This window comes from Megalops cyprinoides, chromosome 18 (assembly GCF_013368585.1).
Source record: "Megalops cyprinoides isolate fMegCyp1 chromosome 18, fMegCyp1.pri, whole genome shotgun sequence".
In the NCBI taxonomy this organism is placed as follows: Eukaryota; Metazoa; Chordata; class Actinopteri; order Elopiformes; family Megalopidae; genus Megalops; species Megalops cyprinoides.
In genome coordinates, this window is record NC_050600.1 from 28730373 (window position 1) to 28747883 (window position 17511).

Sequence of the window (17511 nt, forward strand, 5' to 3'; positions counted from 1 at the left end):
TTTGTGCGCTATGTTGTTGTTTCATAATCATGCCATCCTCTCCTATTGGCTCCTAGTCTACGCTTATTGTATCTTCTGTCCCTTCACTTCTATTGGTTCCTAGTCTACGCTTATTGTATCTTTTTTCCCTTCTCTTCTCCTATTGGTTCATAGTCTACGCTTATTGTATCTTCTCTCCCTTCTCTTCTCCTATTGGTTTACGGTCTACGCTTATTGTATCTTTTTCCTCTGACTCATAGTCATGCCACCTTCGCTTATTGTATCTCCTCCCCTTGACATGCCCCTACAGCACGTCAGCCTGTTTTTGCCCCTTTTAACATATGCATCCCATTTTAGTTTTATATTTTCTTTTATGAGTTATACAGCTAGAAAATAACAGCTGATTGCCTGCATTGGCCTAGCTGACATCTACTGACAAATGCTTGCAAACTGTATGTGGATTTACTGCAATTTGTCATAGCTGCTCATCATAGTAGTGCTGAGCTAATGGCCCCCCTTTGCAGGGTTTAGTTCTTCTGGCCCATCTCCTGGGCCGTGTCCAGACGGGGCCTAGTTCTTACATTAACCCTTTGTTTTAAGGCCTAACCTTGTAGCTTATGGCACATAGATATCTGTGTGCCTTCTTACAGTCTGCACCATCGCGGTCTGGCTAACTGAGTTACTTAACCTTTTTTATTATTTAAATGTGGGCCTGGAAATAATGGTAATATTCCAGGCATATATGCTGTGTATTATTTAATTATGCTTAAAAATCATATAGGTGTGGAGTGGGAATAATGGGAAATTTCAGAAGTGTTATGTTTAAAAATAATATACAATTAATGACTATGGAGTTTATGGGACTTTCCAGGCGGGGTAAATGTAACAGCTTAAAAATTAAATAATGGTGTATTAAAATGGAAAATGGGATGATCATGAAGGAGGAGCCTGGGAGGAGTTGGAAGTTGTGGTCTGGGATAGGAGGAGTGAGAAAAGGCATAAAGGATGGATGTAGGCTGAGGGGAAGGGGAGTGATTGGGGAGTGTTTGTGAATGTATACACACGCATATACACCTGTTGCTCCGCGGACCAACCCGGTTTACTGTATGTGATTGATCACCATATGCAATAAACCAAACAACCATGATTACATCAGACTCTGTGAGGACTTATTTTCCAGAAGGCATCAAAATGTGGAGGAAGACCCTCGGTCCATTTGGCCCAGACCAGGGGGATATCCACCACAGTTGCTGTTGGCCTCTTCGTACCCTCCCTGATACGTTTTCTCATCGTCCTCTTATCAACTTTGGAGGGTCGTCCTGATCTTTGCAATGTCTCTGTGGTGTCACATTTTCTCCACTTATTGATGATGGTTTTGACAGTGCTCCATGGTACACCCAGTGCCTTTGATATTCTTTTATATCCCTCTCCTGATTGGTACTTTTCAGCAATTAGCTCTTGCAGTTTCTTTGGCAGCTCTTTGCGGACCATGGCTATCCCAGTAGGATGCAACCCCAAACATTCAAGCAAAGCCTACAGCAACAGCTGACTTTAATCTGGGTTTAATCAGAGTGACTTTCATTGATGGCAGGTGATTGCTGTTTACCTACAGGCATGATTTTGAATGTGATTGGTTAACTTTGAACACAGCTAGAGCCCCCATTATGAAAGGGTGTGCAGACTTATGCAATCAGGGTGTTGTAGTTTTGTTTATTTAAAATAATTAACTAATAATTAACTACTTAGGTACGAGGCACTCAATCCACATTGCTCGTGTAAACAAGTGTGGAGCGAACATGTGGAGTGAGTAGCACAGCACAGCACAGCTCTCAAACGCTTCCCATTAATATTGATTTAAATACAGCTTATAACCCCATACAATACGGAACTTAAAAGCACCCTGGCTAACGAAATTGAGAATCTTGAGTCATTTATTGACAAATACTATTTCGATATGTCTGCCAAACCAGACCACAAGAGATCAAGGGAAGAATTGTCAAGTGAAAGCGAACCAGAAATTGAGAGGATTACTGCGTTAACAAAACAGATTGCGCAATGCTGGAAGTCATGCACGAACAAATAAAACGACTGAAGAAACTAGATCTTGTGGTGCCTATCCTCCGGGTTTGGGCCAGAGGGACCAAGGGCCTTCCTCCACACTTCGGTGCCTTCTGAAAATAAATGAGTTCTTACAGAGTCTGATGTAATTAAGCTTTTGGTTTATTGCATATGGTGATCAGTCATATACAGCAAACTGGGTTGGTCAGCGGAGCAACAGGTTACAATGCATTCGCAAGCATATCCCCAAGCATTCTGCCCTCCCCTCATCCTGCATCCATCCTTTATGCCTTTTCTCACTCCTCCTATCTCAGACCCCAACTTCCGACTCCCCCTTCAAGATCACCCCATTTTCCATTTGATACACCATTATTTAATTTTTAAACTGTTACATTTACCCCGCCTAGAAAATCCCATAAACACCATAGTCATCAATTGTATATTATTCTTAAACATAACACTTCTGAAATTTCCCATTAATTCCACTCCACACCTATATGATTTTTAAACATAATTAAATAATACAGAGTTCATTTTATTTTTAAGCATATATGCCTGGAATATCACCATTATTTGTATTTATTTAAGGGTCAAATAACTCAGTTAGCCAGACAGCGATGCTGCAGACTGTAAGAAGGCACACAGATATCTATGTGCCATAAGCTACAAGGTTAGGCCTTAAAACAAAGGGTTAATGTAAGAACTAGGCCCCGTCTGGACACGGCCCAGGACATGGGCCAGAAGAACTAAACCCTGCAAAGGGGGGCCATTAGCTCAGCACTACTATGATGGGCAACTATGACAAATTGCAGTAAATCCACATACAGTTTGCAAGCATTTGTCAGTAGATGTCAGCTAGGCCAATGCAGGCAATCAGCTGTTATTTTCTAGCTGTATAACTCATAAAAGAAAATATAAAACTAAAATGGGATGCATATGTTAAAAGGGGCAAAAACAGGCTGACATACTGTAGGGGCATGTCAAGGGGAGGAGATACAATAAGCGAAGGTGGCATGACTATGAGTCAGAGGAAAAAGATACAATAAGCGTAGACCGTAAACCAATAGGAGAAGAGAAGGGAGAGAAGATACAATAAGCGTAGACTATGAACCAATAGACATGAAGGGAGAGAAGATACAATAAGCGTAGACTATGAACCAATAGACATGAAGGGAGAGAAGATACAATAAGCGTAGACCATGAACCAATAGGAGAAGAGAAGGGAGAGAAGATATAATAAGCGTAGACTATGAACCAATAGGAGAAGAGAAGGGAGAGAAGATATGTCAGGAGTTCACACTTTACAGTTCATCGCGCTGCACTCCCTGGGAGAGCGAGGGGGCTCGGGATTGGATAATTGGAAATTGACGGTGTTCGCTGCCTGGTGTGTGCTCCGCACCTGTTGCCTGTCTGTAAACGATTTCGCCGGGACTATTTAGGCAGGTGAGTGGGAGTAGCACGCCAGAGACGCTGACGGAGGTTGCCACACGGGGTTTTAGCGTGAAGCTAGGTTTTTCTTTGATTTCTTTTTTCCTTTTGAACGTGCCGGCACGGCTGAGTTTAGGGTTTGTTATTTTGGTTTGCTGTTTTTTTCTTTGAGCTCTGGGAGTCGCGACCCAGAGCGGGTTTTGAGTTTGTTTTGTTTAATTTTTCTTTCGGTTCTTTTGCTTTGGTGTGCTGGATGTGTGAGTGTGTTTGTGCGTCTTAGGCGGCCTCAGAAGAGCGGCGACCGAAGGGGCTCCAGCGGTGAATCCCTGAGGGAGCGGGGAAAACATCGCTTGGTTCCGGACGCAGCCGGGGTCGAAGAGAGCCCCCACCCCGTGGAAGCGCGTGCTGGGGAGGTGGATCCCCTAGCTGGAAGGGAGGTGGCACTGCGGAACCTCAAGAGTGCGTGAGTCACCAGCACGGGGTGGAGAGGGAGGGCTGACCGGCTGCTGCTCTGTGTCTCCCTCAGTGTGATCCCACGGAGCCGGCAGAGTTACTACCGGGGAGAAGACGTGGGTCGCCGCCGGAGCCGCCAGCCCCCGCAGGAGTGACGCGGGGGCCTTGTCTGGAGCTTTATTTAATTTTTTTTGTTTTTTTGGGACGTAGGCGAAGCCCGGCAGTGTGGTGCGGGCTGAGCTACGTCCCCCCTTATACTTTCGTTTTCGTATGTACGTCTTGTGTGGTGTGCGTGCGTGCGCGTGCGTGCGTGCGTGTGAGGAGCCTCCCCCGCAGCGGCAGCACTTCCCCCCCTGGTGGTGCAATTGAGTAGTCCTCTCTCTCCCGGCGTCCAGGTGGGCGGGGACGCCAGATCACGGGTGTTTGCAGTGAGGCTAAGTGTGCGTGTGTGTGGGGATTCCTTTTTTTTTTTTTCTCTTCCTTTTTTTGGTGTGTGCGGTTGGGTAGCGTTCCCGCCTGTTTGTAGCCGGGAAGGGCAGACAGGGGTGGACAGAAGGACAGGGGGAAGGGCTTCGCTGGGAGAGGGATAGTGGCGTCTCAAATTTTATGAATTGTTCTGTTGAATGTGTGCTTTTTAATTAGAAAACAAATAGAGTTGCTATCCTACTCACCTTGTCCTGGCATTCTTGTGGCGGGCGGATCCCTAGGAGGGCGAACTGTTTGGGCATTGTGTCACTCCTGACAGATACAATAAGCGTAGACTATGAACCAATAGACGTGAAGGGAGAGAAGATACAATAAGCGTAGACCATGAACCAATAGGAGAAGAGAAGGGAGAGAAGATACAATAAGCGTAGACCATGAACCAATAGGAGAAGAGAAGGGAGAGAAGATACAATAAGCGTAGACCATGAACCAATAGGAGAAGAGAAGGGAGAGAAGATACAATAAGCGTAGACCATGAACCAATAGGAGAAGAGAAGGGAGAGAAGATACAATAAGCGTAGACTAGGAACCAATAGAAGTGAAGGGAGAGAAGATACAATAAGCGTAGACTAGGTGTCAGGGCTCCGCCCCCTTAGTCGCGGTGTTTTCGTTTTTTCCCCCTTACCTGTGTTTTTGTTTCCCCTGTGTTACAGCCCCGCCCCGCTGCCTGCCTGCTCACCTGCATCCCATTGCCTTGTTACCTCTGCCCTATATCTCCCCTGCGTGTCCCTGTCTGATTGCTAGTTCGTTTCAGTGAGTTCTTCCTGTCTCGTCCCCGCTTTAGTTTCCCTGAGTCTGTTGCTGTTTGCCGAATCCTGCCTGTCTCCCGACTTCGTCCTTTGCCTGCCGACTTGAACCCGCCCGAAACTTTTCGCCCGCCTGGTTACCGACTCTGCCTGCCCCGACTTCCGATCCTGGATCTGCCCCCGGACTGCTTCCCCGTGTTTTTGAACCCTGCCTGTCCCTGTACGACGAACTGCCCGCTGATTACAATTAAACGCTTGGTTCCATTTACCCGGTGGTCCGCGTTTGTGTCCTGATAGGGTAACCGAATCCTGGGCTGGAGCCCCTTTTGCCACTCCCACTGCCTTCGGGATGCCATTACCCCTGTGTCGCCGATCGCTTCTGCCCCCGAGGACTTCCCGGACCTGTTGGCACTGCCGCCCGAATACATGGACCTGAAGCTGGTGTTCAGCAAGTCCCGCGCCACCTCGTTGCCTCCTCACCGCCCGTATGATTGCGCCATCGATCTGCTGCCCAGCTCGTCCCCCCCTCGGGGGCGTCTGTTTTCTTTATCGCCACCGGAGACCGAGGCCATGAATAAATACATCCGGGAGTCTCTCGCGTCCGGTCTCATTCACCCCTCCTCCTCTCCTGCGGGTGCCGGATTCTTCTTCTAGGGAAGAAGGACGGCTCCCTCCGTCCCTGCATAGATTACCGGGGCCTCAACGCCATCACCATCACCCCCTTCCTCTTCTGTCGTCCGCCTTCGAGTCGCTACAGGGCGCTACCGTCTTCACGAGACTCGATCTCCGTAATGCCTACCACCTGGTCAGAATCCGCGAGGGGGACGAGTGGAAGACGGCGTTCAACACCCCATCAGGGCATTATGAATACCTGGTCATGCCATTCGGTCTGACGAATTCCCCGGCTGTATTCCAGTCCCTGGTGAACGACGTCCTCCGAGACATGCTCAACCAGTTCGCACGGTAGCGGCTCCCCTCACCGCCCTGACATCGATCAACAGAGCGTTCACCTGGTCTCCGGCTGCCGAGGAGGCGTTCCGCGACCTGAAGGCTTGGTTCACCTCGGCGCCTGTCCTTACCCAGCCCGATCCCGCTCGTCAGTACGTGGTGGAGGTGGATGCTTCGGACGTGGGAGTGGGGGTGGTCCTGTCTCAGCGCTCGTCCGCCGACAACAAGCTCCACCCCTGCGCCTACTTCTCCCACCGCCTTACGCCCACCGAGCGTAACTACGACATCGGCGACCGGGAACTACTGGCCATCAAACTGGCGCTCGAGGAGTGGAGGCACTGGCTGGAGGGGGCGAGTGCTCCGTTCTTGGTGTGGACAGATCACAAGAACCTCGAGTACGTCCGATCAGCGAAACGCCTGAATCCCAGACAAGCCCACTGGTCTCTTTTTTTCTCCCGCTTTGATTTCACTCTGTCATACCGACCAGGCTCTAAGAACGGTAAACCCGACGCCCTCTCATGCCAGCACGCCCCGGCCGAGGACTCCCAGGAACCCAGCACAGTCCTGCCAGCCCGATGCGTTGTCGCAGCGGCGCTGTGGGACGTCGAGACCGCCGTTCGCACCGCCCTCCAGAATGAACCGGGTCCCAGCTCTTGTCCCCCTAACCGCCTCTTTGTTCCCCAGTCCGTTTGTTCCCAGGTCTTACAGTGGGGGCATTCGTCTAGGCTCGCCGGCCACCCTGGAGCCCGGCGGCATTCATCGGCCGGCGTTTTTGGTGGCCCACCATGACGACGGACATCCGGAGCTTCACCGCCGCCTGCCTCCGTCCGACGGTAACACCGCTATCCTCACTATCGTGGACCGCTTTTCCAAGGCCGTGCATTTCATACCCCTACCCAAACTGCCCTCCGCCAGGGAGACCGCTCAGCTGCTCATTAACCAGGTGTTCCGGCTGCACGGTCTACCCGCCGATGTGGTGTCCGACCGTGGTCCCCAATTCACGGCTAACTTCTGGAAGGCTTTTTGCAGGCTACTGGGCGCCACCGTCAGTCTGTCCTCCGGCTTCCACCCCCAGTCTAGCGGCCAGACCGAGCGGGCCAACCAGCAGCTGGAGACGGTGCTACGTTGCCTGACGTCTCGGGAGCCGTCAGCGTGGAGTCAGCACCTCCCCTGGGTCGAATACGCCATCAACTCCCTCCCCTCTGCTTCCACGGGGCTATCGCCCTTCCAGTGCAGTGTGGGCTACCAACCTCCCCTATTCCCGGCCCAGGAGGAGGAGGTGGGGGTCCCCTCAGCGACGGCATTTGTCCAGCGCTGCCGTCGCACCTGGAGACGCACACGCACCACTCTGCTCCGCTCCTCGACTCAGACCAAGCGGTTTGCCGACCGCCACCGCGCCCAAGCACCCCGCTATCGCCAGGGCCAGCGAGTTTGGCTCTCCACCCGGGACCTTCTCCTCAAGGTGGACTCCCGCAAGCTGGCTCCCTGCTTCGTCGGTCCCTTCCCCATCGCCAAGGTTATCAGCCCCACGGCGGTCCGGCTAAAGCTCTCGCTCTCTCTTCGCCGTATTCACCCCACCTTCCATGTCTCCAGGATCAAGCCTGTCGTCTGCAGCCCCCTCTGCCCTGCTCCCCGGGCTCCTCCGCCGCCCCGCCTGATCGACGGAGCGGTGGCTCACACCGTGCGCCGCCTGCTTAAGGTCCGGCGTCGGGGGCACGGTCTACAATATCTGGTGGACTGGGAGGGTTACGGTCCTGAGGAGAGGAGCTGGGTTCCTGCTAGGGACATCCTGGACCCGGCCCTGATCCGGGACTTCCACCGCCGACACCCTGGCGAACCCGCTGTGACGCCTGGAGGCGTCCGTAGGGGGGGGGGGGGGGGGGGGTACTGTACTGCTTCCCCGTGTTTTTGAACCCTGCCTGTCCCTGTACGACGAACTGCCCGCTGATTACAATTAAACGCTTGGTTCCGTTTACCCGTTGGTCCGCGTTTGTGTCCCGATCCCCGATCCTGACACTAGGAACCAATAGAAGTGAAGGGAGAGAAGATACAATAAGCGTAAACTAGGAACCAATAGGAGAGGATGGCATGACTTTGAAACAACAAAATAGCGCACAAAGGTTCTGGGGTGACGTCCAAGGAGGGGCAATGCTGAAGGCAGTGTTCCTTCTTCAAGGTTGCATATCCTGGCATCAACTGTCCTGCAATAGCTTTCAAATACTTATAACCTAGAATAACCCCTGGCCTTACCCAAACCCATAATCATACAGAATCACAGCATATTAATAACAGTACTTAATGCTTTTCCAATAGCGGCACTTTAATCAATACTATCATTAAATGCTTATTAATTGTAGTGCTTATGTAGTAAATCAACAATATCATGTATTGCTTATTATTGTAGTACTTAATATAATGCCTTTCATTAATAACAGTGCTTTAGTGCATACTAGTGCTTTAGGCCTCACATAAGGCCTCATTTAAAGCAATACTATCATTAAATGCTTATTAATTGTAGTGCTTATGTAGTAAATCAACAATATCATGTAATGCTTATTATTGTAGTACTTAATATAATGCCTTTCATTAATAACAGTGCTTTAGTGCATACTACTGCTTTAGGCCTCTCATAAGGCCTAACATTCTCCACCACAATCTCTTGCAAGAAATGATAAAAGATATAGCTGAACTCAAGTCGGCGGTTGACTTCACAAACAAGTTAATGGAAGACTTAAAGGAGGAAAACGCCATCCTTAAAAAAACAGTGAGTACCTTACAAAACGAGGCGGAGAAGCTCTCTAACGAAAATAAACAAATGAAAGCCTTGACCTGAAATGTCGAAGCATGAGAAATAACATCGTGATCATGGGAATAAAAGAGGAAGACTCTGAAAATTACACAGAGACGGAAAACCTGGTGAAACAATTCATGAGAAAAGAACTCAAAATGTCGGAGGACCAAGCAACTGAAGCCATAATTGAAAGAGCACACAGGCTCGGCCGCAGAAAGGATAAAAAAACCCAGGCCTGTGGTGGCGAGATTCCTTAACTTCAAAACAAAGATGGACGTATTGGAACGCGGAAGAGAATTAAAAGGTACACAATTCTCGATGTATGAGCAATTCCCTCGTGAAATTATGGAAAGAAGATGCATCCTCTACCCAATAATGAAGAACAACAGGGCGCAAAACAACAAAGTGCGCTTGACTGTGGACAAATTATACATCAATAATCAGCTGTACAGGGACTCAAGTTACACCATGGTTGTGAGTAGAAGACTTTTTTCTTCTTCTTTTTCTTTTTTTTTTCCTTCAGTTTCGATGAGAAGCGAAACTGAGTTTCGAGAGTGAATCTACACCATAGTCTTCGGACAAGCCCATCACTTTTGGGTATAGGTTATTAATCCAGTTGGAAGAGAAGGTAGTGTTGAGAGACTGTTGCTGTTCTTTGGTTGTTGCTGTTTTTGCCTTATGTTTTTGTTGTTTTGCTTCTTGTTTTATTTTTCTGTTCATCTCTTTTCAAAGAAAAAGGGGGGTTGGATTTGGAGGCCAGTGTTGTGGGAAGGGAGGGTGATGTGGACTGAGGGGGAATGCATATTTCTAGCGGATATAGGAGGGCAGGGGAGGGACAACTTCTTGCATCTTAAGGTAGCATTTATCTTCCATTTTCTTCACAATGTATACATTCCAAGATTTGACCGTGATATAAAAACATTACAAGTTTTAAACTTAAGCCTTTAAATAATGGGAAATGAGGAAGTTATTATTGCAAGCTATAATTGTAATGGCTTAGCAGATAAAAAAAGACAAGTATTTACCTGGTTAAAACATGAAGAATACCCGTTTATCTGTTTGCAAGAAACACACTCGGTACCTTTAGATGAAACTGTTTGGAAGGAGGAATGGGGTGGTCCAATATTGTTTTCCCACGGTTTAAAAAACTCAAGGGGAGTGATGATCTTATTTAAAAATAACTTCAAAATCACTTCTCAGGCTTCAGAAATAGATTCTCAAGGAAGATGGGTCATTTTAAACATAACTATTGAAGACAGGCAAGTCTGTTTGATTAACTTATATGACCCAAATAATGATGATCCAAACTTAATTTATAATAACATAAGGGCTGCAAAATTTACAATGCTTCTACAGAAATTACATCTATAATGGACACAATGGACCTGATAGACATTTGGAGATTAAAAAACCCAAAATCACATAGGTATACATGGAGAAGACAAAACCAGGCAAGTCGTATAGATTATTTCCTTATTTCATTCTCCTTGATATCCAAAGTGAAAAAGGTTTTAATTGAAGACAAAGTAAGATCGGATCATCAACTTGTATCACTCCATTTAGAAATGACTGAATATCCCCGCGGTAGTGGGTATTGGAAATTCAATCAAAAATTACTAGAGGATCGGACATTTGTAGAAAGAACAAAGGAATTTATCACAGACTTTTTCTCACATAACATAGGATCAACACACCCTCTCACTGTTTGGGACACATTTTAATGCGCTTTTAGGGGACACTCAAGACAGAAACGGTTTAGGTTAAATGAACTAGAAATTAAAAAAGAGATTGAAATGTTTGCATCACTTCTGGACAGCTCAAAAGCAACTCAGGAGGTGTTTGACAAATTGGACCAGAAACAAAGAGAATTTGAACAACTAATATATGACAGGTCAAGTATTATATATTACAAAAACAAAGCAAAATGGATGGAGAAGGGGGGAAACCTTCAACCTTCAACAGAGAAATAATGCAAAGAAAAATATACTAAAATTAAATGATTCAAAAATCCTCATTCAAAAATCCTCACTACACCAGTTGATATTTTGAATGAAGTAGAGAAATATTTTAGAGATATTTTCATTTAAGTCCTCACCCGTACAATTAAATAAAGACAATTGCAAATTATTCTTTCCTCATACTCATGTTAAAATATCTGATGAACAGAAAGGCCTTCACATGATTCTAATTACAGAAAATGAGCTTTGTATGATGATGATGGTATTCCAATTGAAGTGTACCAAACATTTTATGAACAAATCAAAAAACCCCTACTTACATGTTTTAATTTTTCTTATGGAAAAGGTATGCTCAAAGGTATTCAGCAAGAAAAGTGTAATCTCTCTGTTGTTAAAGCAAGAGCCTAGTGGCCAATATAAAGATCCAGTCTACCTGAAAAAATGGAGACCCCTTACACTTCAGTGCTACGATGCCAAAATATTAGCCAAATGCATAGCTTTTCGTATTAAACATGTCTTAACTGATATCATACACCATGACCAGTCTGGTTTTATGCAAGGACGAAATATTGCCAATAATGGTTATCTATCAAAACCAATCACACTCTCATGGGGGTAAAACAAGGTTGCCCTTTATCCCCATATTTATTCATCATAGCAATTGAAATTCTCGCTGTTAAAATAAGATCAAATAATAACATCAAAGGTTTGGAATTGCAAGGGCTAAATACAAAAAATTTCAATGTATGCTGATGACTCAAGTTTCTTGCTGAGCCCTGACAATAAATGCCTACAAAACCTTATAAAAGACCTAGGCGACTTCGCAAACCTATCTGGACTAAAGCCAAACTATGATAAGTGTCACATATTGAGGCTCGGACCACTGAAAAATACAGATTTCTCCCTACCATGTGATTTACCAATCAAATGGACAGATGAAAATGAAAAACAACAAAGAAGCCAAAACAGTAAGAGGTGGACCCCTAGCCCCTGACAGTGAAACTCACCCAGTCCTGTTGACACCTGAGTGTATACTGGGCCAGCTCTTGTCTGCCAAGGATTCTCCTCATTGGTTTTATATTGTGTTATTTTATTACTTATTATGTATTTTATTATTTACAACTACATTTATTTATTTAGCAGACGCTTTTATCCAAAGCGACATACAAAAGTGCATACAGCAAGTATAGCGGCAGTATGGGGACAGGATGTGTACAGTTCCACAATGAGACAGTTCTCAGCTGAGAGCAGCGTCTGTTTGAGGACACAGTGCTATTAGATTTGTACAATTACAGCCTATAGGGCAACTAATACGATACACTTTCAAACGGCGGACTTCGACAACTTCAAACGGCGCAATGAGTGTCAGGGTAAAGGCGGCAACAAGAGACAATTTAAAAAGCACAGCAATTTACGACAGCACTGATGGGCGGGGGGGCAGCAATTGTGTGCTGGGCCAGTCCAGGTAGAGTCTGAAGAGGTGCGTCTTCAGGCCCCGTCTGAAGGACTGGGGTGAAGAAGCTGTCCGTAGCGAGACCGGGAGTTCGTTCCACCACTGGGGAGCGATGTAGGTGAAACGCTGATGTTTGGCAGAACGAGCACCTCCTGCCTTGACCATACAGGGAGCAAGGCGTCCAGTTGCTGCTGAGCGCAGGGGTCGGGCTGGTGTGTAGGGCTGGATGAGTTCTTGGAGGTAGGCAGGGGCTGTCCTGTTGATTGCAGAGAAGGCGAGGGTCAGGGTCTTGAATCTGATCCTGGCAGCGACAGGAAGCCAGTGGAGGGATTTCAGCAGGGGAGTAACATGGGAGAATTTGGGGAGGTTGAAGATCAGTCGGGCAGCTGCATTCTGGATGAGCTGGAGAGGCTGGGTGGTGCATGCTAGGAGGCCTGCGAGGAGATCGTTGCAGTAGTCCAGTCGAGGGAGAACTGTGGTCTGGATAAAGAGCTGCGTCGCGTATGTTGTCAGGAACGGACGAATCCTCCTGATGTTGTGGAGGAGGAATCAGCAGGCCTGTGACGTGCGAGCAATGTACTCCTTGAAGTCCAGGTTACTGTCGAGGATGATGCCCAAGCTCTTTGCTGACTGAGAGGATGGTATTGTGGTGCCATCGATGGTGATGGAGAGGTCATGCAGGGGGGAAGGGCTGGCTGGGATGAAGAGCAGTTCCGTTTTACTGAGGTTCAGCTTCAGGTGATGGGATGTCATCCATTTGGAGATGTCAGCCAGGCATGCAGAGATTCTTTCGTTGACCTGGGGGGTAGAGAGAGGGAAAGAGAAAAAGAGTTGGATGTCGTCAGCATAGCAGTGATAGGAGAAGCCATGTGATTTGATAACTGAGCCAAGAGAGTTGATATAAATTGAGAAGAGTAGGGGTCCCAGTACTGAACCCTGTGGAACTCCTGTAGTGAGGGGGGTGGGTGCAGAGGTGGAGCCTTTCCAGTAGATCTGGGAGGATCTACCAGTCAGGTAGGACGTGAACCAGGAGAGGGCAGTTCCAGAGATGCCCATCTCAGACAGCTTTGATAATAGTGTCTGGTGGTTGACTGTGTCGAAAGCAGCAGAGAGGTCGAGGAGGATGAGGACAGATGACAAGCCGGAGGCTCTAGCAGTGTGGAGAGCCTCTGTCACGGCCAGGAGTGCAGTTTCTGTTGAGTGTCCAGCTCTGAAACCTGACTGATGGGGGTCCAAGAGGTTGTTCCTGAGAAGAAAAGGGGAGAGTTGGTTAAGTACTGCACTTTCCAAGGTTTTAGATAGAAATGAGAGAAGAGATACCGGTCGGTAGTTTGTAACATCGGATGGGTCGGTGGATGGTTTCTTGAGGAGTGGTGTGACCAGAGCTTTCTTGAAGTCTGTGGGGACAGTGCCAGAGGTTAGTGAGGAGTTGATAAATGAGGAAAGAAATGGGGCGATCTCGCCAGATATGGATTGGAGCAGGGTAGAGGGGATGGGGTCCAGAGGGCAGGTTGTGGCATGGTGGTCTGTGATGAGTTGGAGCACTTCCAAGTCTTTGAGCGGCATGAAGGAAGACAGCTGGTTGATGCAGTTGCCCGTGGTGGTCAAGAGTGTTGTTGAGGGAGAGAAGGAGTCCTGGATGCTGGTCACCTTTTCCTCAAAGTAAACCCTGAAATCATTGGCAGAGAGGAGGGAGGGGGAGGGAGGAGGAGGGGGTGAGGAGGGTGGAGAAGGTGGAGAAAAGTTTTCGTGGGTTAGTTATATTGGCATTAATTTTGGATTGGAAGAAAGAGGACTTAACTGATGTTGTTGCGGTTGTAAATGCTGTTAGCAGAGAGTGATAGGCAGCCAGGTCCACGGAGGATCTGGATTTCCTCCACTTCCTCTCAGCAGCTCGCAGCGCAGTCCTGTCGGAGCGGAGGGAGTCGGTCAGCCATGGGCATGAGGGTGATGGTCGCGATGGCCTGGAGACAGTAAGGCAGAGAGCATCTAAAGATTGAGACAGACATGTGTTGAGGACTGATGTAGCAGATTCAGCAGGCATGATGGAGAAGGAGGGAAGGGGAGGGAGGGAAGAGAGAACAGTAGAGGAGAATGCAGAGTGTGAGAGGGTGTGGAAGTTTCTTCTGAAAGTGAAGGTGGAGGGATCAGTAGGGGGGTTGAGGGTGGAGGGGATAGTGAGGGAGAATGATATGAAGTAGTGGTCTGATACGTGGAGGGGAGTCACCGTGAGGTGGGTTGTGGCGCAGCTCCTGGTGAACACGAGTTCGAGCTGGTTGCCGGCCTTGTGGGTCGCAGGTGATGGTGAGAGGTTGAGGGCGAAGGACTGGAGGAGGGAGATTATGCTGGCCATCGCAGAGGTTGCAGATGGAATATTGAAGTCTCCCAGTAGAGTCAGTGGGGTGTCATCGGGGAGGGAGCTCAGAAGAGTGTCAAGCTCATCAATGAAGAAGCCGAGGGGACCTGGGGGGCGATATCAACAATCGTGAGGTTTAGAGGATGAGACACAGATATGGCATGGAATTCAAATGAGTTAATAGAGAGAGTATGGAGGGGCAGAGGGGAGTATCTCCAGGATGGGGAGATAAGCAACCCTGTGCCACCTCCTCTGCCTGAGGCCCGTGGAGTGTGAGTGAAGAAGTATGAGGACGATAGGGCAGCGGGGGTGGCAGTGTTGTCCGGGGAAATCCAGGTCTCGGTGAGTGCCAGGAATTGGAGCGACATGGTCTCAGCGTAGGCTGTGATGAATTCAGCCTTCTGAACCGATGACCGGCAGTTCCATAGTCCACCCACCACTGAGAGCACCTCAGAGGAGGACAGAGGGGGATAAACCAGGTTAGTCAGGTTGCGTTTGCGGAAGTTGTATCTCCTGGAACAAGAGGAAGAGTGGATGAAGATAGGAAGGCGGCACATGATGACTGAGGGGTCTGGTGATGGAGAGGAGAGGAGATCAGAAAGAATGCTGGAAGAACTGCTGGCAAAATTGATGAGGAAATGGCGACGAGTGTTAGCTCTGTGTTAGCTAAATACCTGTGATGCTAATTAGCTTGATCAAACGAACAAAGTACAAACAGCTGGTTACAGCTGAGCACAGGTGATACTAATCGAAGATTAACACCACAATAGAACGAAACTGGTCGCTGCAAACACGAAGTCAATTACAACTACAGCTGACAATTATCAACAATTATGAAAGCGATACACTTAACCGTGTCCTGCGCAAAGATGCCGCAACGCCAACTAGATGCACACATTTTATTTGAAATCTGGTTGTGCAGTGTAAACCCTCATCCCTTGATCCAGTGTAGTGAATGTGGCGCAGGTGTGATCCGGAATGTTTCTGGAATCCTGGAGACATGTAATGCCGATCCTAACAGTACACTGCCAGGGCTGTGAGGAAGGTGGGAGTGAAAGCCTCAAAGGAATACCCCTGAGGCATTGAGTTGTCATCTCCATGTTACTGCCCTGAGAGGACACACCTCCACGTATCATGGCATCTATCAATGTGGAGATATCCAGAGCCTGTGCCACCTTGCCAAGTGTGCCCCTGGCACACCCTGCCCTGTGCGGCTCGCACCTACAGTACCAGTCAAATTTTTGGACACACCTGATGGGAAACATGCATTCAAAGACATTTTGATCTAAAGACCTATGCTTGAATACTTGAAATGTGTTTCTTAGGCATAAACTTCACTATTTATATTTGTCTATGAATGAAATTTTTTTTTTATTTTTTGGCTACTTTGAAGAATCTAAAATATAAGAGTTTTGATTTGCTTAACACTTCTTTGATGACTGCATAATTCTATTTGTGTTATTTCATTCTATTTAAGGACAAAAAGGAAAAAAAGGAAAATATGTTCAGGGGCATATACAATTCTGGAAGATTTGGCTGTGAGCAGACAAGTGTCCGGTACATCAATAAATCACTGGTAAAAATAAGCACAATTTTGAAAGGGCTCCAAAGTAATTCTCACAACAAAAAGGTTGTCCTTATGTTGTCTTGACTAAGAATGAAATTTGTATCTGACACAGACAGTATATGGGGTAGACATTAACTAAAGCGGGTCTAAAAAAGGGGTGAAAGGTGCACAGTTACATGTAATTCTGATTCAGAGATGCTCAATGCATTGTATGCGAGTCTGAGTAGTAGCTCTGCTCTCTGGAGCAATTGGGGGATTATCTGATTTGGGGTCATCTCATTGCCATTCATCTGGTGGTGCACATTGCAGCATGGTGTGTTTGTTTTACAGCCCTTCTTTGGGGGGCAGAATTGGCATCTCTTCCTTTTGCTTGCCCAGGCTGCAGCCTCAGGCAGCACCTTTATAAAATTATGACCATTTCCAGACTCCATTCCCCGTGATAAAACAATGTTCTCCTGTAGGAAATGTTGTTGATTTTACTTTGTTTGAAATGGTGTGTGAAACTTTTTCAAGCATAAGCAAACACATACTCTCTTTCACTGTGTATGAGTGAGAGGGAATGAGAGAGAGTAATATAGTGGGACTCCATTTGAAGCCATGCATGTATGTGTGCTCGTGTGTGTTTGTATGTCTGTGCATACAGTATGTACATTTTTATATTTGAGAGAGAAAGAGGGAGAAGGAGATGGAAGAGACAAAGATATCAAGAGAAAGTGACCTCAGGTTCTTTACTATGCTTTATAGTTGTTATTAATACTTCAGTTTGTCTGTTAATGATTTTATAACTGCCAGGTCAAAAAAAGACCCAAAAGACAATCTTTGTACCCTGATGGTGTACAGTGTTTATAAAAATAAAAAAAAGAAATGTTTCACTTTTCTAATGTTAGGGTCACTCCAGAAAAAAAAAAAAGAAATTTCATTCTGGAAAAAATTAGGGGGTTTTCTCTGCTGTTAAACTCAAAAGCGAGCCATTTTTGACCTGTAAAACAACAGAAGGGTTAAAGATTTGTTAAACATAGAGTCACATGAAAAGTAACACAACAATGTTCTCTTCTTAGATAACATTACATAGTTCTTTTTTGGGTAGACTTTGTTGTAATTTAACAATATCTTCAAAGCCTTGTATTGGAAATCCAAAATGATTTTGGATCTCTTTGCTGGCATTCCTGCATGCACTATTAAGCCTCTGCAGTTGACAAAATGCAGCTGTGCGTCTGGTTTACAACCAACGAAGAGGGTCCACATCCTTTGTCTCACTCCACTGGCTCCCCATAGCTGCCTGTATCAA